This window comes from Hyperolius riggenbachi, chromosome 2 (genome assembly GCF_040937935.1).
Source record: "Hyperolius riggenbachi isolate aHypRig1 chromosome 2, aHypRig1.pri, whole genome shotgun sequence".
Lineage (NCBI taxonomy): Eukaryota > Metazoa > Chordata > Amphibia > Anura > Hyperoliidae > Hyperolius > Hyperolius riggenbachi.
In genome coordinates this window covers 24,048,928-24,073,365 of record NC_090647.1, presented here as the reverse complement: position 1 = coordinate 24,073,365, position 24,438 = coordinate 24,048,928, and the positions used below count along the sequence as shown (strand labels likewise).

At 47.5% G+C, this 24,438-nt stretch overlaps 1 long non-coding RNA gene across 1 annotated transcript in view; it reads right to left on the bottom strand.

Annotated features, from left to right (window-relative positions):
* LOC137542717 (uncharacterized) overlaps nt 1-24,438 on the bottom strand; it is a 231,213-nt gene that overhangs the window by 205,245 nt on the left and 1,530 nt on the right. The window contains exon 2 of the long non-coding RNA XR_011025542.1: nt 20,666-20,876. This is a non-coding gene — a long non-coding RNA (uncharacterized lncRNA). The remainder of the gene's footprint in view (nt 1-20,665; nt 20,877-24,438) is intronic.

Below are 24,438 nucleotides of genomic sequence, written 5' to 3'. Positions count from 1 at the left end.
AGATTAACGCTACAGATAGCGGTATTCTACGGCTGGATTCCATAGTAAAATATCAGTAACGTTTATGGATATTTTACTAACTCTACTCTCACACAGAACCCTCCCTCTACCGATGCCTTACCCCCCCCCCCCCCCCTGTGGTGCCTAAACCTAAGACCCCCACAGGAGGTTCCTAAAACCTAAGATCCTCCCAATGTTGCCTAACCCTAGGGCTAACTTCCCCCTGGTGGTGCCTAACTCTAAGACCCACCCTGGAGGTTCCTAAACCCCCCCCCCCCCCCGACACAATGTTGCCTAACACTAGGACCCCCCAGTGGTGCCTAACTCTAAGACCCACCCTGGTGGTGCCTAAACCTAATCCTCCCTGGGAGCGCCTAAACTTACCCCCCTCGTAAACCTCAACCTCCCCCCCGCAGGAAGGAAGGTACATTTCGGCACCATAGTGCTCCTGCTTAGCGGCAATGACAGTACATTTCAGTGCCCGATAGCATCGCGGTGCCGGGGACTTGAGGAAATCCTAATTGCGGCATTGCAAAGAGGGCGCTAATCAGGCACCTTCCAGCGCCAACATTTTCCCACCTTGCTGCATATCACGGCCATTATAAAAGCCGTGATTTGCAGAAAAGAAGGCAACCCAATCAGGCTTGTCTATAACCACCGGAGCCCGAGGCGGGAAGATGGTACGGTGCCTGCGTTGGATCCAAAAGGTAAATATCACTGTCTGCAGCTGTTCAGGGAGCCAGCGCTGGATCTGTGCTGCACAGGGGGACGAAGGATGTCTCATTAGGATTCAGAGTCTTCTCCCCCTCCTGAGGTGAGTATCCCCCAGGGGTTCTCTTTTTATTACAGATTCTCTTTAAGAATATCAGACTCTGTCTTATTCTAGGGGAAACATGGTGCACATTATCCAAGTTGTGACAGGTCGGTCATCAATGGCAAATGCCCTAAATCAGTCTTTGAAACAGGAATCCACGCGGGTCTACTTAAACCATTCTTCATAATTAACTAATGGAAAATGTCCCCGTCGATATCAGACGTGTTGTTTCATTACTGGAGGGTTAAGTGCTTTATGTCAAATGTTCTCTATTGGCATGTGAGTTTTGGAGAAGGCGCGGGAGATAATCAAGACAGAAAACCACTTAACTCACCAACGACACAACTTATTATGTTCGCTAACAGTCGTTGAGGAACGAGGTCGGAGAGGCTACCTGGATTAAGATGATGGTCTGTACAATAGGGTGTTTATCAGGATCGGTTCTAGACTTTTAGCTGCCTTGTGAGGATGTGCCCCCCCAATTTGGAATGATCGCACAGCACCCTACATTTTACTCTGCTTCATTTAATGTCCTCACATGACATGCTGCAGCTCAGCACAATAGCACACTGGCTGGCTATGAGTCTGTGACAAACAAACTGCTCACCCTCAGCCACTCCACTCCTCCTTTGGAAGGTACCCACAGTACAAACATGCTGCCCCTGAAATCTCTACGCCTGATGCAACTGTTTCACCTTGCTTCATGAGAGAACCGGCCCTGGTCTTTATATAAAGACTTGGCATATATTGTGAGAGCAATTCAGCGATTAATCAACAAATTTACTAAAGCAAAGTTGTGTATGGTTTTTTTTTTTTTAAACAAGGGGGTATCATAACATTTTAATTATCACCCAGATGTTATCATGGCATATGGGTGACATTGTGTCAGAGTCTTCATTGCTCCCTAAGTGCATGATGCTGAAGAAATCAGCTCATTATAAACGTTATTTATTTTTACAGATTGTGCCACAAGTGATTAAAAGTGGGAGATGGAAACATTGAGGCTGGCAGCGTGATAAAGTTCCTGCATTTGAAGTGATCTGTAACAAACATTCCGTACAGATCACCTGGCAGGACTAAAGATGTCACCACCAGTGATACATTTTAGAATGTACAGTAATGCAGTAAGTGAAGCCATCCGGAGCCCAGCGCGGGCTGGCTACACACCATGCAATTTTCTGTTAGGGGCCCATAGACTTAACGATTTTCCCACCGATATACATCAGATTCGATCACTGTGATTGAATCTGCTGTGAAATCGTTGCGCAAACGCTGACCGAACAAGCGATTTCCATCCGAAATCGATCGTTCCCGTCGAACTGTCCATGCGGAAGATTTCAATCGATCGCCGGCGCGTCGGGAGTGCGTCGATAGCGGCGTTCAAATGTCTGACGACCGGCGCTAGCGGCAATACATTACCTGTTCCGCCGGCGAGTGTCCCCGCTGTCCCTTCTACGCGCTGGGCACCAGATGGCTTCACTTACTTCCTGTCCCGACAGGAAGTTTGAACAGTAGAGGGCCTACTGTTTAAACGTCCCCCGGCAGGAAGTAAGTGAAGCTGGAGCCCAGAGCGGAGAAGAGACAGCGGAGACCGGGGGACTCGCGCCGGCTGGATCAGGTAATGTATGCGGGGGAAGGGGGGGGGGGCGCGGCAGCTCCACAGATTGTGAATCGGTTTCATAGTGAAATCAATTCAAAATCTGTTTGCAGTGTAGGCAGCCAATAGATCCCTCTTTGATCAGATTCGATCACAGAGGGATCTATCTGCTGGTCGATCTGGTGGCAATTGACCAGTGTATGGCAGCCTTTAGATTTTCTATTTTCTGTAGAGAATGGTCATTATCTCTGGTGCATTGTCTTCTGGTTATCTCCTGCTGAGTAGGACAATGCCTAATTGCTAGGCAGATAGATGGTTAGGTAGATCATTTCCAACATGTCCGATCTCCCTTTGGATCCCTTCGCTGCTCGATTTCTGATAGAAGGGAATGGAAAAAGATAAGAAGAACGAGCGGAAGATAAGAGAATGTAGTATTATTATTATTATTATTTATTGTATTTATAAAGCGGCAACATATTACGCAGCGCAAAACGATCAAGAGGAGAATCGAGCGCCAGAAACAATTCGTGTATTCCCAGCATAAAGGTGTGAACACACGCCTGATTCCTTCAAACGTCGGGTCGTCAGATTCGCCCGCGGGCGGCCGTTCTGCTGACAGTTTACCTGTGTGTACAGTCTGTCGGCAGGCTGATAAGGCTGGTTTTGACGGATCCGACTCCCGACTCGTCAGTTTATAAAACCACTAACTCCGACTCCAGGTACTCAAAATTGCTCCGATTTCTTGACTCCAACTCCGCCTGGATTGTCTGCACCGACTGTATTGTTTGCCTGCTTTTTTTAGTTCTGTTTTAGCTTTAACATAACCTCGCAATCCTCACATTATCCAAAGAGCACTAAAAGATGATATAAAGTCAGCAGCATCGATCGGTCGATAGACAGCAGCATCAATAGATAGGTCACTAAAGTATCTTTCGCCAGAAAACCTGGGAGGTTAAAAGTTCTGAGCAGGAGGAGAAGTTGTAATTTCTTACATATGCCCTGCTATCAGAGGTCCTCCCTGATCACCAGCGCCGACTGCCGACGCCTACGGCCAGAAAAACAACAACAGCCATAAAAGTTTTCATATACAAAACTCAGGATTGTTTTTCTCTCAGAAAAAAAGTGTCCAATTTCTGGCAACGCCATCAGAGTGTGTAAAATGCAATGTTCCGGCATCGATCTCTCCTCGTAAACAACGAGACTACAGAGGCCGGCTTTATGTGCTGTCTTCTCGCAGAGAAGGCATTTGTATTTTTATCATTCCTGAGGAGATAGCAGCACAATAGAGAGGCAGCGGAGGCGCTAGCAGAGGATATTACAGGTGTGATTTATGGACTTCATTCTCTATCAGAGCTGCAGAAAGGCAAGGGAAAAAGCAATGACAACAGTTCTGATACAGTAACTGGACTGTACAGCTTCTGTAGGGCTGCAGGGCACCCCCTTGAGGCCAGGGGGGGACATACAAACCCTGAGACCCACCAGACAAACTTTGATGCAGTCACCCAGCGTTTACATTGCTTTCCCCAGTCTGGGACCCTCACAGCTCTTGGCCCCCCTGCTGTTGTAGGCACTGCACCCCCTATAGTTACGTCCATGGCCAGATTTGAGGCAAGAGCACAAAGGCAATGGCCTAAGGCACCAGGAAGCAAGCGGCAGGCAGCAGGCTGGCACACTATGGCAGCTAAACATGTAAACTGCAGCAGTCACAAACCCAGTCTGTGGGCGCCCTGCTTCCACAGGTTGGAGCAGTGGAGCACTTGGTTCTGGGCTCCCCCCATCCTGTGCAATGTCACCCCAGGGCCGGTTCTAGACTCTTTTCTGCCTGAGGCAAACTTGTGAGGATGCACCCTCATCCCCCGATTTGGAAAGATCGCTCAGCACCCGACAATTTTTTCTGCTTCATTTAAAGAGAACCCGAGGTGGGTTTAAAAAATATTATCTGCATACAGAGGCTGGATCTGCCTATACAGCCCAGCCTCTGTTGCTATCCCAACCCCCCCTAAGGTCCCCCTGCACTCTGCAATCCCTCCATAAATCACAGCCACGCTGCTGACAAACAGCTTGTCAGAGCTGGCTGTGTTTATCTCTATAGTGTCAGTCTGCTGCTCTCCCCGCCTCCTGCAGAACTCCGGTCCCCGCCTTCATCCCTTCCCTCCCTGCTGATTGGAGGGAAGGGACGGGGGCAGGGACCGGAGCTATGCAGGAGGCGGGGGAGCAACTGAGACTGACACTACAGATGTAAACACAGCCTCACAGCACGGCTGTGATTTATGAGGGATTGCAGAGTGCAGGGGGACCTTAGTGGGGTTTGGGACAGCAACAGAGGCTGGGCTGTATAGGCAGATCCAGCCTCTGTATGCAGATAACATTCTTTAAACACACCTCGGGTTCTCTTTAAGGATCTCACATGACATGCTGCAGCTCAACACAATAGCACACTGGCTGGCTGTGAGTCTGTGACAAACAAACTCATCACCCTCAGCCACTCCATTCCTCCTCAGTCAGGACAGCAGTGCCACCTCCTCCCTTCTGCTGTGCAAGTCAAAAGAAACACTGCTGCTCTATTGCCTCCCCACTCACTGTCAGACTCCTCACACAGCACAACAAGCTGCTTTTCCCCAATGATGTTCTCCTGCCTCCCCCCTCCTCACTCACTGCCAGACTCCTCACACAGCACAACAAGCTGCTTTTCCCCAATGATGTTCTCCTGCCTCCCCCCTCCTCACTCACTGTCAGTCCGCTCACACAGCACAACAAGCTGCTTTTCCTCAATGATGTTCTCCTGCCTCCCCCCGCCCCCTCCTCACTCACTGTCAGACTCTTCACACAGCACAACAAGCTGCTTTTCCCCAATGATGTTCTCCTGCCTCCCCCCTCCTCACTCACTGGCAGACTCCTCACACAGCACAACAAGCTGCTTTTCCTTAATGATGCTCTCCTGCCTCCCTCCTCCTCACTCACTGTCAGACTCCTCACACAGCACAACTAGCTGCTTTTCCCCAATGATGCTCTCCTGCCCCCCCCCCCCTTTCCTCACTCACTGTCAGACTCCTCACACAGCACAACTAGCTGCTTTTCCCCAATGCTGCCCTCCTGCCTCCCCCCTCCTCACTCACTGTCAGACTCCTCACACAGCACAACAAGCTGCTTTTCCCCAATGCTGCCCTCCTGCCTCCCCCCTCCTCACTCACTGTCAGACTCCTCACACAGCACAACAAGCTGCTTTTCCCCAATGCTGCCCTCCTGCCTCCCCCCTCCTCACTCACTGTCAGACTCCTCACACAGCACAACAAGCTGCTTTTCCCCAATGAAGCTCTCCTGCCTCCCCCCTCCTCACTCACTGTCAGACTCCTCACACAGCACAACAAGCTGCTTTTCCCCAATGCTGCTCTCCTGCCTCCCCCTCCTCACTCACTGTCCGACTCCTCACACAGCACAACAAGCTGCTTTTCCCCAATGATGCTCTCCTGCCTCCCCCTCCTCACTCACTGTCAGACTCCTCACACAGCACAACAAGCTGCTTTTCCCCAATGCTGCTCTCCTGCCTCCCCCTCCTCACTCACTGTCCGACTCCTCACACAGCACAACAAGCTGCTTTTCCCCAATGATGACCTCTTCACCTCACTCTCCTCTTGCTTCCCCTCCTACTCTGACTGCATGCTGTAAACATGCTGCCCCTGTAATCTCTGCACCTGATGCAAATGTTTCACCTTGCTTCATGAGAGAGCCAGCCCTGGTTACCCCCAAGCACAACACAGAATGAGGGGCAAACAGCACCAGGGAAGTACACAGGATGAGTGTGTGTTGGGGGGGGCACAAGACGAGAGCAAAGGACCAGGGGAACAAGCGGGACAGGGGGAGCACACTGGGCGTGGCAGTTGGGGGGAGGGGGTGTCAGTGGGCCTTGAGCAGCAAAATGTCCAAATTCGGCCTCGGTCACATTCCTACCTCAGGCCTAATATCTATCTCCTTATTTACCTATTGAGATCGCGACTATTGCTTGAAATGGGGGGGGGGGGGTGACTATCTTATAAATACTCACTTTAAAGAGGAACTGCAGTGAAAATAATGCAATGAAAACAAATGCTTGTTTTTTTTATTTTTACAATATTCATATCTAAACAGCTTAGGCTGTGACATCACTGGGAAGGCGGGGCCACATAACAATATACAGCAATAGATATAGGAAGGGTTTCTAATGCTGAAACCAGGATAATGACTGTAAGGGCTGAAACCCACTAGAGTGATTTTTGAGCGTTTAGGGAGCGTGAGAAATCGCTAGCGATTTCCCTAAACGCTCTGCCAATGTAAATGGATGGGCCAAATTCCACAGAAGCGATTGCAAACGCAGGACATGCAGCATTTTGTTAGCGTTTGCGCTTCAATGTAAAGTATATAATCACTGGCGTAATCGCTCATCAGAACCTGCACGGAGCGATTTTGCTAGCGTTTTAAAGTTACTGTACACTGTAACATAATTAAAAATAATTGAAAGGACCAATCAGACTTTAAAACGCTAATCACTACACAACCGCTGGCAAATTGATTACACTTTCTAAAATCGCTCCCTAAAACACTCATGAAATCGCTTACAAACTGCTCATAGAAAACGCTAGCGATTGCGATTAGCGATAGCGTTTTGTAGTGGGTTCCAGGCCTGAAAGTGGATTTCCTGAATATTTTACTGCATTCTGCTATATGTCACTATAGGAGCTCTTTAACCACTTAAGGACTGCAGTCATAAAACCCCTTAAGGACCAGAGCCTTTTTTTCCATTCGGACCACTGCAGCTTTCACGGTTTATTGCTCGGTCATACAACCTACCACCTAAATGAATTTTACCTCCTTTTCTTGTCACTAATACAGCTTTCTTTCGGTGCTATTTGATTGCTGCTGCGAGTTTTACTTTTTATTATATTCATCAAAAAAGACATGAATTTTTGTCAAAAAAATGACTTTTTTAACTTTCTGTGCTGACATTTTTCAAATAAAGTAAAATTTCCTATACATTTGAGCGCGAAAGTTATTCTGCTACATGTCTTTGATAAAAAAAAACCATTCAGTGTATATTTATTGGATTGGGTAAAAGTTATAGCGTTTACAAACTATGGTGCCAAAAGTGAATTTTCCCATTTTCAAGCATCTCTGATTTTTCTGCGCACCTGTCAGGTTTCATGAGGGGCTAAAATTCCAGGATAGTACAAATCCCCCCCAAATGACCCCATTTTGGAAAGAAGACATCCCAAAGTATTCAGTGAGAGGCATGGTGAGTTCATAGAAGATTTTATTTTTTGTCACAAGTTAGCGGAAAATGACACTTTGTAACAAAAAAAAAAAAAAAAAAAGTTTCCATTTCTTCTAACTTGTGACAAAAAAATTAAATCTGCCACGGACTCACCATGCCCCTCTCTGAATACCTTGAAGTGTCTACTTTCCAAAATGGGGTCATTTGTGGGGTGTGTTCACTGTCCTGGCATTTTGGGGGGTGCCTAATTGTAAGCACCCCTGTAAAGCCTAAAGATGCTCATTGGACTTTGGGCCCCTTAGCGCAGTTAGGCTGCAAAAAAGTGCCACACATGTGGTATTGCCGTACTCAGGAGAAGTAGTATAATGTGTTTTGTGGTGTATTTTTACACATACCCATGCTGGGTGGGAGAAATATCTCCGTAAATGACAATTGTTTTATTTTTTTTACACACAATTGTCAATTTATAGAGATATTTCTCCCACTCAGCATTGGTATGTGGAAAAATACACCCCAAAACACATTATACTACTTCTCCTGAGTACGGCGATACCACATGTGTGGCACTTTTTTGCACCCTAACTGCGCTAAGGGGCCCAAAGTCCAATGAGTACCTTTAGGATTTCACAGGTCATTTTGAGAAATTTCGTTTCAAGACTGCTCCTCACGGTTTAGGGCCCCTAAAATGCCAGGACAGTATAGGAATTCCACAAATTACCCCATTTTAGAAAGAAGACACCCCAAGGTATTCCATTAGGAGGATGGTGAGTTCATAGAAGATTTTTTTTTTTGTCACAAGTTAGCGGAAATTGATTTGAATTGTTTTTTTTCACAAAGTGTCATTTTCTGCTAACTTGTGACAAAAATAAAATCTTCTATGAACTCACCATACTCCTAACGGAATACCTTGGGGTGTCTTCTTTCTAAAATGGGGTCATTTGTGGGGTTCCTATACTGCCCTGGCATTTTAGGGGCCCTAAACCGTGAGGAGTAGTCTTGAAACCAAATGTCGCAAAATGACCTGTGAAATCCTAAAGGTACTCATTGGACTTTGGGCCCCTTAGCGCACTTAGGGTGCAAAAAAGTGCCACACATGTGGTACCGCCGTACTCAGGAGAAGTAGTATAATGTGTTTTGGGGTGTATTTTTACACATACAGATGCTAGGTGGGAGAAATATCTCTGTAAATGACAATTATTTGATTTTTTTTTACACACAATTGTCCATTTACAGAGAGATTTCTCCCACCCAGCATGGGTATGTATAAAAATACACCTCAAAACACATTATACTACTTCTTCTGAGTACGGCGATACCACATGTGTGACACTTTTTTGCAACCTAGGTGCGCTAAGGGGCCTAACGTCCTATTCACAGGTCATTTTGAGGCATTTGGATTCTAGACTACTCCTCACGGTTTAGGGCCCCTAAAATGCCAGGGCAGTATAGGAACCCCACAAGTGACCCCATTTTAGAAAGAAGACACCCCAAGGTATTCCGTTAGGGGTATGGTGAGTTCATAGAAGATTTTTTTTTTGTCACAAGTTAGCGAACAATGACACTTTGTGAAAAAAAAAAAACAATACATATCAATTTCCGCTAACTTGTGACAAAAAATAAAATCTTCTATGAACTCACCATACTCCTAACGGAATACCTTGGGGTGTCTTCTTTCTAGAATGGGGTCATTTGTGGGGTTCCAATACTGCCCTGGCATTTTAGGGGCCCTAAACCGTGAGGAGTAGTCTTGAACCCAAATGTCTCAAAATGACCTGTGAAATCCTAAAGGTACTCATTGGACTTTGGGCCCCTTAGCACAGTTAGGCTGCAAAAAAGTGTCACACATGTGGTATCGCCGTACTCAGAAGAAGTAGTATAATGTGTTTTGTGGTGTATTTTTACATATAACCATGCTGGGTGGGAGAAATATCTCTGTAAATGACACATTTTTGATTTTTTTTACACACAATTGTCCATTTACAGAGAGATTTCTCCCACCCAGCATGGGTATGTGTAAAAATACACCACAAAACACATTATACTACTTCTCCTGAGTATGGCGATACTACATGTGTGACACTTTTTTGCAGCCTAGGTGCGCTAAGGGGCCCAACGTCCTATTCACAGGTCATTTTGAGGCATTTGTTTTCTAGACTACTCCCTACGGTTTAGGGCCCCTAAAATGCCAGGGCAGTATAGGAACCCCACAAGTGACCCCATTTTAGAAAGACGACACCCCAAGGTATTCCGTTAGGGGTATGGTGAGTTCATAGAAGATTTTATTTTTTGTCACAAGTTAGTGAAAAATGACACTTTGTGAAAAAAACAATAAAAATCCAATTTCCGCTAACTTTTGACAAAAAATAAAATCTTCTATGAACTCATCATACACCTAACAGAATACCTTGGGGTGTCTTCTTTCTAAAATGGGGTCACTTGTGGGGTTCCTATACTGCCCTGGCATTTTACGGGCCCAAAACTGTGAGTAGTCTGGAAACCAAATTTCTCAAAATGACTGTTCAGGGGTATAAGCATCTGCAAATTTTGATGACAGGTGGTCTATGAGGGGGCAAATTTTGTGGAAACGGTCATAAGCAGGGTGGCCTCTTAGATGACAGGATGAATTGGGCCTGATCTGATGGATAGGAGTGCTAGGGGGGTGACAGGAGGTGATTGATGGGTGTCTCAGGGGGCGGTTAGAGGGGAAAATAGATGCAATCAATGCACTGGGGAGGTGATCGGAAGGGGGTCTGAGGGGGATCTGAGGGTTTGGCCGAGTGATCAGGAGCCCACACGGGGCAAATTAGGGCCTGATCTGATGGGTAGGTGTGCTAGGGGGTGACAGGAGGTGATTTATGGGTGTCTCAAGGTGTGATTAGAGGGGGGAAATAGATGCAAGCAATGCACTAGCGAGGTGATCAGGGCTGGGGTCTGAGGGCGTTCTGAGGTGTGGGCGGGTGATTGGGTGCCCGCAAGGGGCAGATTAGGGTCTAATCTGATGGGTAACAGTGACAGGTGGTGATAGGGGGTGATTGATGGGTAATTAGTGGGTGTTTAGAGGAGAGAAGAGATGTAAACACTGCACTTAGGAGGTGATCTGATGTCGGATCTGCGGGCGATCTATTGGTGTGGGTGGGTGATCAGATTGCCCGCAAGGGGCAGGTTAGGGGCTGATTGATGGGTGGCAGTGACAGGGGGTGATTGATGGGTGGCAGTGACAGGGGGTGATTGATGGGTGATTGACAGGTGATCAGTGGGTTATTACAGGGAATAACAGATGTAAATATTGCACTGGCGAATTGATAAGGGGGGGTCTGAGGGCAATCTGAGCGTGTGGGCGGGTGATTGGGTGCCCGCAAGGGGCAGATTAGGGTCTAATCTGATGGGTAACAGTGACAGGTGGTGATAGGGGGTGATTGATGGGTAATTAGTGGGTGTTTAGAGGAGAGAATAGATGTAAACACTGCGCTTGGGAGGTGATCTGATGTCGGATCTGCGGGCGATCTATTGGTGTGGGTGGGTGATCAGATTGCCCGCAAGGGGCAGGTTAGGGGCTGATTGATGGGTGGCAGTGACAGGAGGTGATTGATGGGTGGCAGTGACAGGGGGTGATTGACAGGTGATCAGTGGGTTATTACAGGGAAGAACGGATGTAAATAATGCACTGGCGAATCGATAAGGGGGGGTTTGAGGGCAATCTGAGCGTGTGGGCGGGCGATTGGGTGCCCGCAAGGGTCTAATCTGATGGGTAACAGTGACAGGTGGTGATAGGGGGTGATTGATGGGTGATTGATGGGTAATTAGTGGGTGTTTAGAGGAGAGAATAGATGTAAACGATGGATTTGGGAGGTGATCTGATGTCGGATCTGCGGGCGATCTATTGGTGTGGGTGGGTGATCAGATTGCCCGCAAGGGGCAGGTTAGGGGCTGATTGATGGGTGGCAGTGACAGGGGGTGATTGATGGGTGGCAGTGACAGGGGGTGATTGACAGGTGATCAGTGGGTTATTACAGGGAAGAACGGATGTAAATAATGCACTGGCGAATCGATAAGGGGGGGGGGGGGTTGAGGGCAATCTGAGCGTGTGGGCGGGCGATTGGGTGCCCGCAAGGGTCTAATCTGATGGGTAACAGTGACAGGTGGTGATAGGGGGTGATTGATGGGTGATTGATGGGTAATTAGTGGGTGTTTAGAGGAGAGAATAGATGTAAACGATGGATTTGGGAGGTGATCTGATGTTGGATCTGCGGGCGATCTATTGGTGTGGGTGGGTGGTCAGATTGCCCGCAAGGGGCAGGTTAGGGGCTGATTGATGGGTGGCAGTGACAGGGGGTGATTGATGGGTGGCAGTGACAGGGGGTGATTGACAGGTGATCAGTGGGTTATTACAGGGAAGAACGGATGTAAATAATGCACTGGCGAATCGATAAGGGGGGGGGGGGGGTTGAGGGCAATCTGAGCGTGTGGGCGGGCGATTGGGTGCCCGCAAGGGTCTAATCTGATGGGTAACAGTGACAGGTGGTGATAGGGGGTGATTGATGGGTGATTGATGGGTAATTAGTGGGTGTTTAGAGGAGAGAATAGATGTAAACGATGGATTTGGGAGGTGATCTGATGTCGGATCTGCGGGCGATCTATTGGTGTGGGTGGGTGATCAGATTGCCCGCAAGGGGCAGGTTAGGGGCTGATTGATGGGTGGCAGTGACAGGGGGTGATTGACGGGTGATTGATAGGTGATTGACGGGTGATTGACAGGTGATCAGGGGGGATAGATGCATACAGTACACAGGGGGGGGAGGGTCTGGGGGGGTCTGGGGAGAATCTGAGGGGTGGGGGGGGTGATCAGGAGGGAGCAGGGGGCAGTTTAGGGACTAAAAAAAAAATAGCGTTGACAGATAGTGACAGGGAGTGATTGATGGGTGATTAGGGGGGTGATTGTGTGCAAATGGTGGTCTGGGGGGTGGGCAGGGGGGGTCTGAGGGGTACTGTGGGCGATCAGGGGGCAGGGGGGGGCAGATCAGTGTGTTTGGGTGCAGACTAGGGTGGCTGCAGCCTGCCCTGGTGGTCCCTCGGACACTGGGACCACCAGGGCAGCAGGCAGCCTGTATAATACACTTTGTAAACATTACAAAGCGTATTATACGCTTCCTATCCGGGGATCGTCGGGTTAACAACCCGCCGGCGCTTCCGATTGGCCGGCGGGTTGACGTCGCGGGTGGGCGGAGCCTATTGCCGGTGGATGCGCGCGCATACCAGCGCGCGATCCCCGGCCAGAGAGTGCCCCAGGACCTGACGCCAATCTGCGTTACGTGGTCCTGGGGCTGCCACTTTGCCGCCGCCAATATGAAGTAGGCGGTCGGCAAGTGGTTAAAGGGAACCTTAACTGAACGGGGGGGGGGGGGGGGTAAAGATTTTCACTTACCAACGCGTACAAAAATATCTACGCGTGCGGAATGCGGCAACGCGTATTTTTGTACGCGTTGCGGTCCGCAACATTGCTAATTGCAGTAGGGAATGCGTCCAATAATACGCATGGTGGCCGGCCGACTGGTGAGTCGTCAAAAACTAAACTAAGTGACAGCGAGGGACCGGAGGGATTCCAGAGCGGCTCCGAGGGCACAGGACTGCTGCAGGGGGCTGGTAATAGCCCCAGGTAATTGAAACTCTCTTTACCCCCCCCCCCTCCCCCACGTTCAGTTAAGGTTCCCTTTAAGCAGAAATCAGCTAAGCTTTCATCGGAAAATCTCTGCTTCATAACGCAAGCTAAGCAGAAAATTGTGTATAAACAGCAGATGATGCTCCGAAGTGCTAAAAATTAGCTTTAGTCAAAAACCTAAACATGCAATACAATGTAAAGTACAAAGGGTAAAAAAGCAATCACTGTGGCAACAAGGTAATACTCAGAGATGGTAGACAAATAACAAGATCAGAGCTAGCCCCAAATGGTCATAGCTCATATCAGAATAGCAGGACCACTACCCGTGTAATATTGTTATGTGCCTTATTGCATCTCCAATCCTCAGCGAATGCACCATAATACACAGAGCCCAAGCACACAGTAACTTCCTATGGATGATAACTTAAAGATTGAACTTCATCCCAATTAGTAGCTGATACTCCCTTTCCCACGAGAATTATTTCCTTTTTCTCTAATAGCTCATCATAACATAATGAATGTTTTTTTTTACAATATTTATTTAGGCTCGGTTCACATCTTCGTTTTTTTTTGCAGAGCTGGCCATACAGATCCTGGAAAACGTTCCGTTTTTACAGCCAGTGTGTTGTAAACCGTCCGCTTTCCATTGGTTGCTATTACGCTGCAAAACCTTCCGTTTCCGTTCCGCTGAGTGAAATAGTCCGGAAAATTGGGTCCTGCTGCATTTTTTTGTCCGTTCAGCGGAACGGACAACGGAACTGTACGGCCCTAAAATACAAAGTGAACTGGGCCCTATTTAGTCAGTGTTTGCCCATAAAATCTCTTCTGTTCCTGATTTACATTCTGGAATTTATCACTGGTGGTGACATCTTTAGTCCTGTCAGGTGATCTGTATGGAATGTTCTGAGAATGTTCTGCTTGCCAGTTGGAAACAGACGTTATTTCCCAAAATGCAGCGAGGTTCACAGACAAGAAACTGTCAGGATCAGTGCTGCTCGGATACCATTTTTCACTCTCTGGAACTAATTCGGATCCGGATACCCCTCTATCCGATCCGGGTCGGATATCTGGATTCAAAATTTTCCAATACAAGTCGGACATCCAACCCCTGTATCCGGCCGGATTCGGATATCTGGATGGAACACCGGAAGTGACCAGAAAATGGCTAAAAATCCTGTCGATGGTCTCTCTCTTCCTCTCGGCCTGACTGCCTTCGAAAGGGATTTTTGCCATTGAAGGTGTTTTTGGCTTCTGCTCGGATACCTGAACTAACTATCCGCCCGGATTTCAGATGAGAAATCCAAGTTTGCTCGGATAATCTATTCGGATTTTAACAAATATCCTAATTGCTATTCAAAGTTCGGATAGTGGAAAAATTTCGGATTATCTGGGTAGTTCGGATATCCGGAATCTGGATGAGCACCACTGGTCAGGACCATGGTTATGACATCACACTGTGGGAGGAGTTTCACCACAATATCTACCTTTCCCCTTGATGATCTATTGGAGAAAAACGTAGATCTTTCTTGTGGGAAAGGGGGGTATCCAATACTGATTGCGATAACGTTCAATCCTGGGTTATAGTTACTCATTAAATGCCATTCAGAAGCTGGATCTCTTTGACAACAACATACAGCCTCCTCACTATCCCACCTTGTGATTCCTCCCATATTCCTTTAGATTGTAAGCTCACAAGGGCAGACCTCTCTTTACAAGTGTTTCTTGCACCTGCTTTATATTTATCGGACAACTATCTGTAATAAAAGTCATACTTATCTAAAAAAACTAAAAAGTACACAGCACTGTAACGAGTGAGTGTGGTATGGGTATGCACAAAAGACATACCTTTGTTGTTCTCCACCTCTGATTCTCCACCTCGTGTTTATATTGTACAGCGCTACAGAAGACGATGGTGCTATATAACCAAGTGCTGCTTTTCCATACATGTCTTTACATGAAGTAGGTAGGTTCTTGGAGCAGTCCTGAATGAACATTGCTTTGACAAATAAACAAGGTTGGATGCGTTCTATTTCTGGCGCAGGGGGGGCTTATCCCCGTCGCACACACAACACCTGATCCAGTGCGTTCTGCCCTATATACGCTGCAGGTTATGTCACATGTCTGCTTAGGCAGCACAAATTCTGGGCCGAATTATTCTCAGGTGGAAAGTATCTCGTGAGTGAGAACAAGTCTGGGAAACTGGAATGAAATCCAGCCAGGATCCGGATTCACCCATCAGCCACCCCACTGCAGCCACAGAGTCCCCAATGGAGAAAGTCCAGTTACATCAACCAACCAACTTCCTCCACTAGCAGCCAAACTTCTTCCTCAGGTTTGATGAAAGGTGACAGGAAGTGAGGAACTGCAGGTTGCAATAAACTATTGGCTTAAAGTGAACCAGAGAAGAAGCACCCTCATGCATTTGCCATATATATCAGTGGGGACATTTGAGAAAACACCTACCCTGCTCTCTGTTTCACCATTCACTGCTCAGCCTGCTTGTTACCAGCCCTGATAAAATCCCCGACTGAGCATTCAGTCTGGCTTTGCTCAGGAATCATTATAGCTGAGTCAGTCTTCTCTGATGTATTTTCAAGCCCAAGCCTGCCCCCTTCTGGCTCTGCTATAATGACTCAGCTATAATGATTCCTGAGTAAAGCCAGACTTAATGCTCAGTCTGGGATTTTATCAGGGCTGACAACAAGCAGGCTGAGCAGTGAAGGATGAAACAGAGAGCAGGGTAGGTGTTTTCTCTAATGTTCCCACTGATATATATGGTAAAATACATGAGGGTGCTTCGTCTCTGGTTCACTTTAACCCTTTAGCAGCCTATTTATTTAGAAGCTTTGCTACAGGCCAATTTATTTGAGCACATTTGTTTTCTTTCTAACTTGTTACATTTCCCTGCTTCTAATTAGTACTGCTGTAATGTGTATTTGTGGCCACTTGTCACTAGGGGGCAATGTGAGACAATAAAAGAGGACTTCTGCTTTCAGTTTCTGTATTTTCTGCTAGCAGAGAGACATGAAAGCTTTCAGAGAATTTACAGCACAACGAGTTCTGCCGGCTGTGGTCAAACGCAGTGCACTTATCTCATGCGAGATAACTCTACGGAAGCTGCTGATGGGTGAAAGAGGACCTGTAGTGAAAATAATGTGATGAGTAAAATTGCAATTTTTACAATATTAATTTATAAATTATTTAGTCGGCGTTTGCCAATTGTAAAGTCTTTCCCCGCCCTGTTTTACATTCTGAAGTTTATTACAGATGGCAACATCTTTAGCCCTGGGGAGGTGCAGCTCTGAATACGGAAGCCAGTGAAAATAATGCCTGGTCTCCCAGAAGGCGCTAGGAGGAGCATCCGCATAGCTAAACAGCCTAGGCTGTGACATCACCAGGAGGACGAGGCTACATACTAGTATTAGTAGTCAGTGAAGCATGCAGGTGGCAGACCAGCATAGGGTATGAACAGGTCAGGGTGGTGACAGAGGAAACATGGAAGGGGTCAGAATAGGTGGCAGGCAGACACAGCTGATGATGAGACAGAAGGTATAGGCTCATGGCAGACAGATGTAGATAATAATCAGGAAGAAGGTCACGGAAGGCGGCAGACCGGTGTGGTTGTTGATAATAATTCCTATATTAGTATACCGCTTCTCTCCTGTTGGACTCAAAGCCACTAGAGAGCACTCAGTAGGCAGTAGCAGTGTTAGGGAGTCTTGCCCAATAACTCCTTACTGAATAGCCATTACACTATCCAGCCCCTGGTTAGAAATAAACTGAACGCAGGTGAAACCAAAAGTCAAGCTAACATGAGAAGCCAAAAAGAAAACCACAAAAATCCAGCACAAGGAAACTCCAGGCACCATTTCTTCAGATCCTCCTGCGACTCTCTGACCATCCTATTAACCTGGGATATCAAGAGAGCTGAGAGTGCCTCAAATGCAGTACCTCTTTTCTACAAGCAGGTGGTGCAGGCGCACTCCTCCACAATACATGCACGTTGCATGGAGGGGTGGAAAACCGTGCTAGAGCAGCAAGGCCGGGCCGAGGCAGAGGCAGGAGAGGCTCCAGCCTCAGGGCGCTGTGTAGGAGGGGGAGCACAACTCACTCAGCTATCATTCCCCTATTGTGTTTGTAGCAGAGAGAAATAAGAAAAGGGGATACATGGCAGTGACTGTAAGCCAGATAACTAGAGATTAGGGTGTTGGGGGTGTTGGGGCCCCTGGGACGCCTCTTACTCTAATAGTAATCAGTGTGTGATGAATGGGGGGGGCGCACTTTGGTGTCTCAGCCTTGGGTGCTGGAGGACCTTGTCCCGGCTCTGTAGAGCAGTGCTGGAGGTGGAGTGGTGGCGAGTAGAATGGGCTGGTGGGCTTTGGCTCATGCTCCAGACACCCACCCCTAAAATCAGGCCAGTCCTGACTGAGGAAGGGTCCAAAGCAGGTTATTTGGGCACACGGCGATCGCCGGACCTCAAATTACTTCTCCCTCCGAGTTGCTATGACTTGGAGGGAGAATAGTATTTAACACCGCCAGGAATTCGATCGGCAGCGGGGCGAGCCGTCATCCGGCTCACCCTGCGCCCAACTCATCAGCAGCGTTATAATACGTACGAGAAGGGTCGGATGAAATGTAAGCAACGCATCTGAGGACACACCCCTGCCATGCCACACCCCTAGTCATGCCCATGCCACACCCCTAGTCAGAGATACCAGAAAGAATTCAGAAGCAAAATTAAGGTGCAGCTTAATGAATAAAGCCCCAAGGATGATAGAGAGGACCAGTGTGCTCTCTATCACACTGGTCCTCTCTATTATCCTTAGGGCTTGATTCATTAAGCTGCACTGCTAAAGCAGGGCACCTTAATGTGAAGGAGCGGCCGCTAATGCATGCATTACATAGCAGCGCTCGCTGTTATGTAAGGAGTGTGCCTTTCTTAGATAGGAGTGTGCCTTCCTATACATAGTTACTTTGTATACAGTGGGTTGCAAAAGTATTCGGCCCCCTTAAAGTTTTCCACATTTTGTCATATTACTGCCACAAACATAAATCAATTTTATTGGAATTCCACGTGAAAGACCAATACAAAGTGGTGTACATGTGAGAAGTGGAACGAAACTCATACATGATTCCAAACATTTTTTTTACAAATAAATAACTGCAAAGTGGGGTGTGCATAATTATTCGGCCCCCTTTGATCTGAGTGCAGTCAGTTGCCTATAGACATTGCCTGATGGAAAGTGTACTGGTTAAGGGCTCTGCCTTTGACATGGGCGACCAGGGTTCAAATCCTGGCTAGGTCAAGTACCTATTCAGTAAGGAGTTCAAGGCAAGACTCCCTAACACTGCATGGTGGCCTCCTGAGCGCGTCCCAGTGGCTGCAGCTCTTGAGCGCTTTGAGTCAGAAAGGAGAAAAGCGCTATACAAATGTTTGGATTATTATTATTAATGACTAAATAGAGTGCACCTCTGTGTAATCTAATGTCTGTACAAATACAGGTGCTCTGTGAAGGCCTCAGAGGTTGTCTAAGAGAATATTGGGAGCAACAACACCGCAAAGTCCAAAGAACACACAAGACAGGTCCAAGACAGGTCAGGGATCAAGTTATTGAGAACTTTAAAGCAGGCTTAGGCTACAAAAAGATTTCCAAAGCCTTGAACATCCCAAGGAGCACTGTTCCAAGTGATCATTCAGAAATGGAAGGAGTATGACACAACTGTACACCTACCAAGACAAGGCCATCCACCTAAACTCACAGGCCGAACAAGGAGAGTGCTGATCAGAAATGCAGTCAAGAGGCCCATGGTGACTCTGGACGAGCTGCAGAGATTTACAGCTCAGGTGGGAGACTCTGTCCATAGGACAACTATTAGTCATGCACTGTACAAAGTTGGCCTTTATGGAAGAGTGGCAAGAAGAAAGGCATTGTTGACAGAAAGTATAAGAAGTCCCGTTTGCAGTTTGCCACAAGCCATGTGGGGGACACAACAACCATGTGGAAGAAGGTGCTCTGGTCAGATGAGACCAAAATGGAACTTTTTGGCCAAAATGCAAAACGCTATGTGTGGCGGAAAACTAACACTGCACATCACTCTGAACACACCATCCCCACTGTCAAATATGGTGGTGGCAGCATCATGCTCTGAGGGTGCTTCTCTTCAGCAGGGACAGGGAAGCTGGTCAGAGTTGATGGGAAGATGGGTGGAGCCAAATACAGGGCAATCTTGGAAGAAAACCTCTTGGAGTCTGCAAAAGACTTGAGACTGGGGCGGAGGTTCACCTTCCAGCAGGACAATGACCCTAAACATAAAGCCAGGGCAACAATGGAATGGTTTAAAACAAAACATATCTATGTGTTAGAATGGCCCAGTCAAAGTCCAGATCTAAATCCAATTGAGAATCTGTGGCAAGATGTGAAAACTGCTGTTCACAAATGCTGTCCATCTAATCTGACGGAGCTGGAGCTGTTTTGCAAAGAAGAATGGGCAAGGATTTCAGTCTCTAGATGTGCAAAGCTGGTAGAGACATACCCTAAAAGACTGGCAGCTGTAATTGCAGCAAAAGGTGGTTCTACAAAGTATTGACTCAGGGGACCGAATAATTACGCACACCCCACTTTGCAGTTATTTATTTGTAAAAATGTTTGGAATCATGTATGATTTTCGTTCCACTTCTCATGTGTACACCACTTTGTATTGGTCTTTCACGCGGAATTCCAATAAAATTGATGCATGTGTGTGGCAGTAATGTGACAAAATGTGGAGAACTTCAAGGGGGCCGAATACTTTTGCAACCCACTGTAGGAAGGCACGCTGCTATCTAAGGAAGGCTGGCTCCTTACATAACAGTGAGCGCTGCTATGTAAGGCATGCATTAGCGGCCGCTCCTTCACATTATGTTGCCCTGCTTTAGCAGTGCAGCTTAATGAATCAAGTCCTTAGTTCCTTAGTTAACATATATTTACATAGATCTGTACATGAGTCCTGAAAGAGGGACAAATAAGTATGCAAGAGGGACAGGGGAATTGGGTTCCAAAAAAGGTACTATTAAGAGCTATGTTTATTCCAGTGTGCGTTCTTCTGTTGCGCTCTCCACTTTATCAATATCCTGTCACTCAGTGTACATCTATGTACATCCCCTCATCCCAGGAGCGCCCCAGATTTTCTCCACCTCAGGTAACTGGGCGGGTCAAGCACTTTGTGAATCAATTCACTTCTACAAGCGGATCAGAACTTCTACTCTTTCTTTTAATGGGGGTTAAATTTCGAAACAGGTATATCAAATAAACAAATAATTTAAAGCAACATAGTATAAAATTCTTGCAATCTAAGCATTAGGATTGCACTTACACATCCAGAGGTTTTCAATGGCCTCAATAAAGTATGAAGTGGTCTCCACCCGGGCACTCAATGTGTGTCTGTCGGTAGTTCACGGCATTCTGCTCGCTATCCCTCAGGTGCTATACTTCCGCTTTCAGTTTTAGGTTCTACATAGATGAATGAGCTCAGGGGCACTGGCTTCTTCCTACGTGTTTCGTTCCTTCTCCAGACTCGTCAGGGGCTGTAGAGGCAGCACGTCAATAGGTTACTTATTTCAATTGATTTGCATATTCTCCTCCCCTACTGCACTCAATAACCAATGGGCTCTTCCTCCCCGTTTTGATATGAATGGATGCCGCCACTAGAATATATCTGCAGCGAACATGGGTGTAACTGGAGGGGAGCAGCCCCTCCGATTGCAGATGGGCCCAGAGCTGTGGGGGGACCCCAACTACTAACCTTCCCTTCCTCCGATACAGAGGACTATACCGCAGATCAGGTGTTTTTGTGACTACAGTTGTTATGGGTGTGACACACTTGTTTTATGACCCTTGTGAGATGGGCTCTCAGGCCATGAAGGGCACCAATGGGAGACAAGGGGAGGGATGTATACTATGGGGGGGGGGGGGGCATCAAAGTTTTGCTAGGGGGGGGGCCTCATGAATTCTGGTTACGCCACTGGCAATAAACCCACGTTACAAACACTTCCCTGTGGTTATTCTGCTTTATATAGTTCTTTGGTCATTAGCTGCGCCACTATCTGATAAACGTTTGAGTTTTACAGATATTTATAGTTAAGTCAAAACAATAAACGGATAATACAAGATAGTGGTACAGGTAGATGCTGAACTGGGAGAGTCCTGCCAAAGCCTTGACAGTGGTATAACGATATGTTTTTACATAGACCCGAGCACAAGGATGCTGCCAGTGAGGCAGAAGTTGAAGCAGAGAGGCTGAAGATGAATTTTGTTCTTGCTCCAGGTAGACAAACTTATTGATGGGTCTCCCCCACAATCCCCATCCCTGTCAGCCTGCTGCCAGGCTCAGGAGGACATATACGATATTCCCGGCTCCAGGTAGACCTCCTAATTGATGGGTCTCTCCGATCCCCATCAGTCTGCTGCCAGGCTCAGGAGGACATATACGATATTCCTGGCTCCAGGTAGACCTCCTCATTGATGGTTCCTCCATCCCCGTCAGTCTGCTGCCAAGCTCAGCAGGACATATATGATATTCCCGGCTCCAGGTAGACCTCCTCAATGATGGTTCCTCCATCCCCGTCAGTCTGCTGCCAGGCTCAGGAGGACATATAAGATATTCCCAGCTCCAGGTAGACCTCTTCATTGATGGTTCCTCCATCCCCGTCAGTCTGCTGCCAAGCTCAGGAGGACATATACGATATTCCTGGCTCCAGGTAGACCTCTTCATTGATGGTTCCTCCATCCCCGTCAGTCTGCTGCCAAGCTCAGGAGGACATATACGATATTCCTGGCTCCAGGTAGACCTCCTCATTGATGGTTCCTCCATCCCCGTCAGTCTGCTGCCAAGCTCAGGAGGACATATACGATATTCCCGGCTCCATGTAGACCTCCTCATTGATGGTTCCTCCATCCCCGTCAGTCTGCTGCCAAGCTCAGCAGGACATATACGATATTCCTGGCTCCAGGTAGACCTCCTCATTGATGGTTCCTCCATCCCCGTCAGTCTGCTGCCAAGCTCAGGAGGACATATACGATATTCCCGGCTCCAGGTAGACCTCCTCATTGATGGTTCCTCCATCCCCGTCAGTCTGCTGCCAAGCTCAGGAGGACATATACGATATTCCCGGCTCCAGGTAGACAACCTCATTGATGGGACTCCCTGAACCCCCAATCTCCGTCAGTCTGCTGCCAGGCTCAGGACATACGATATTCCCGGTTCCACATAGACCTCCTCATTGATGGGTCACCCCCACAACCCCCAGCAGTCTTCTTCCAGACTCAGGACATACAATTTTCTCCAGCTCCAGGCAGACCTCCTCATTGATGGGTCTACCCCACAACCCCCATCCCCGTCATTCTGCTGCCAGGAGCAGGACATACGATTTTCCCGGCTCCAGGTAGACCTCCTCATTGATGGGTCTCCCCGATCCCCCATCCCCGCCAGTCTGCTGCCAGGCTCAGGACATACGATAGTCACATCTCCAGGTACACCTCCTCATTGATGGGACTCCCCCACAACCCCCATACCTGTCGGTCTGCTGCCAGGCTCAGGATATTCACATCTCCAGGTGGACCTCCTCATTGATGGGTCTCCCCAATCCCCCATCCCCATCAGTCTTCTGCCAGGCTCAGGACATACAATATTCACATCTCCAGGTGGACCTCCTCATTGATGGGTCTCCCCAATCCCCCATCCCTGTCAGTCTGCTGCCAGGCTCAGGACATACGATATTCTCGACGGTAACACTCAGGGCACAGCGCCAGCTTCAGAATACGCTTTGCACCTCGCAGACTGTGCCCCCGCTTCTCCGTTTAGGAATGACTCTGCAGTGTTTATTGAGGAACTGGCAGGCTGAGGAGCAGATGGTCGCAGTGGGAGGTTTGCATGTCGCCGGGAGTGCCTGACAGTAGAAGACTCTGAAATTAAACCTGGTGCCAATTCACAGTCACTGGACATGGGCTGGAGGAAGAGTATTCTGATCACTCTGTCCATCCCTCAGTGTGTGTCAGCAGGGAGCGACCAGAGATCAGAGCAGAGCTGGTGGAGTTACAGATGGGTCAAACTTTTTGCTCCACTGAAAGTTTTTTAAAGATTTTGTCCTCAATTCACTGAGACCTGTTTGGTAAAATGTGATTTAGCCAAATCACAATTGCTCTGCCCACACCATATTCCTAGCAATCACAATTCAATGTTATGCTGAGGATACACGGTACGTTTCTGTACCGTGTATCGACCAGCTGATAATATTCAGCTGGCCCGATCAAGCTGCTCGACTCCCGCCCGCTCGAATCCCGCCGGCGGACAATGGCAGGGAATTGAGCGGTGATAAGAAAGCGCCGGCAGGGACGAGCGGCAATCGATCCGCGCGCACGCGCGGGGATGCGCCGGCATCGAGCCGCTGGCTCGATCCGCCGCAAAAAACAAGCCGTGTATGCCCGGCATAATGTATAAGACCTCTAAAAATCGCTTTTAAATAGCTATACATAGTAATGTCAAATCGATTTTGCAGCTCTTGTACTACCCAGAAACCACCAACTTACCCCAAATCCCTTGCAGAACTTCAAATCACTAATCCCAATCGCTTTCGCAATCGCTAGCACTAAAGGTGGTCACTAACAGTCCAATTTCTAGCGAAACATTGTTCGAGTGATCAGATAATTCTGATCGGATTGGTTGTAAATAATTTCTGTTGATAGGCACAATAGATTACAAACGATAATAAAAACAGTCGCCCGATTGTATTTTCATCTGACCAAAATTTTGATTTTCTTGTTGGTTGTGATAGATAAGAAGCAAAGATTGGTTCATTGATGGTGTAGTGAGCAATATATTACGATATTTCACTTTCAATATGAATTATCTGATCGCTTTTACAATTTTTTCGCTAGAAATTGGTTTGTTAGTGGCCACATTAAGGAAAAAAATCGCTACAAAAAATTGTGGGAACCACTGCTGAAATCGCTAGCAAAAATGCTGAGCGACTGCGACCTGTAGTGGGTCCCAGGCCTAATAGTTTGGTTTTTGGTGAAATTTCATTCAGTATTGTAAAGAATCATGCGGTATACCATGAATTATTTCAGTGCAGGGCACACTGAAACCGG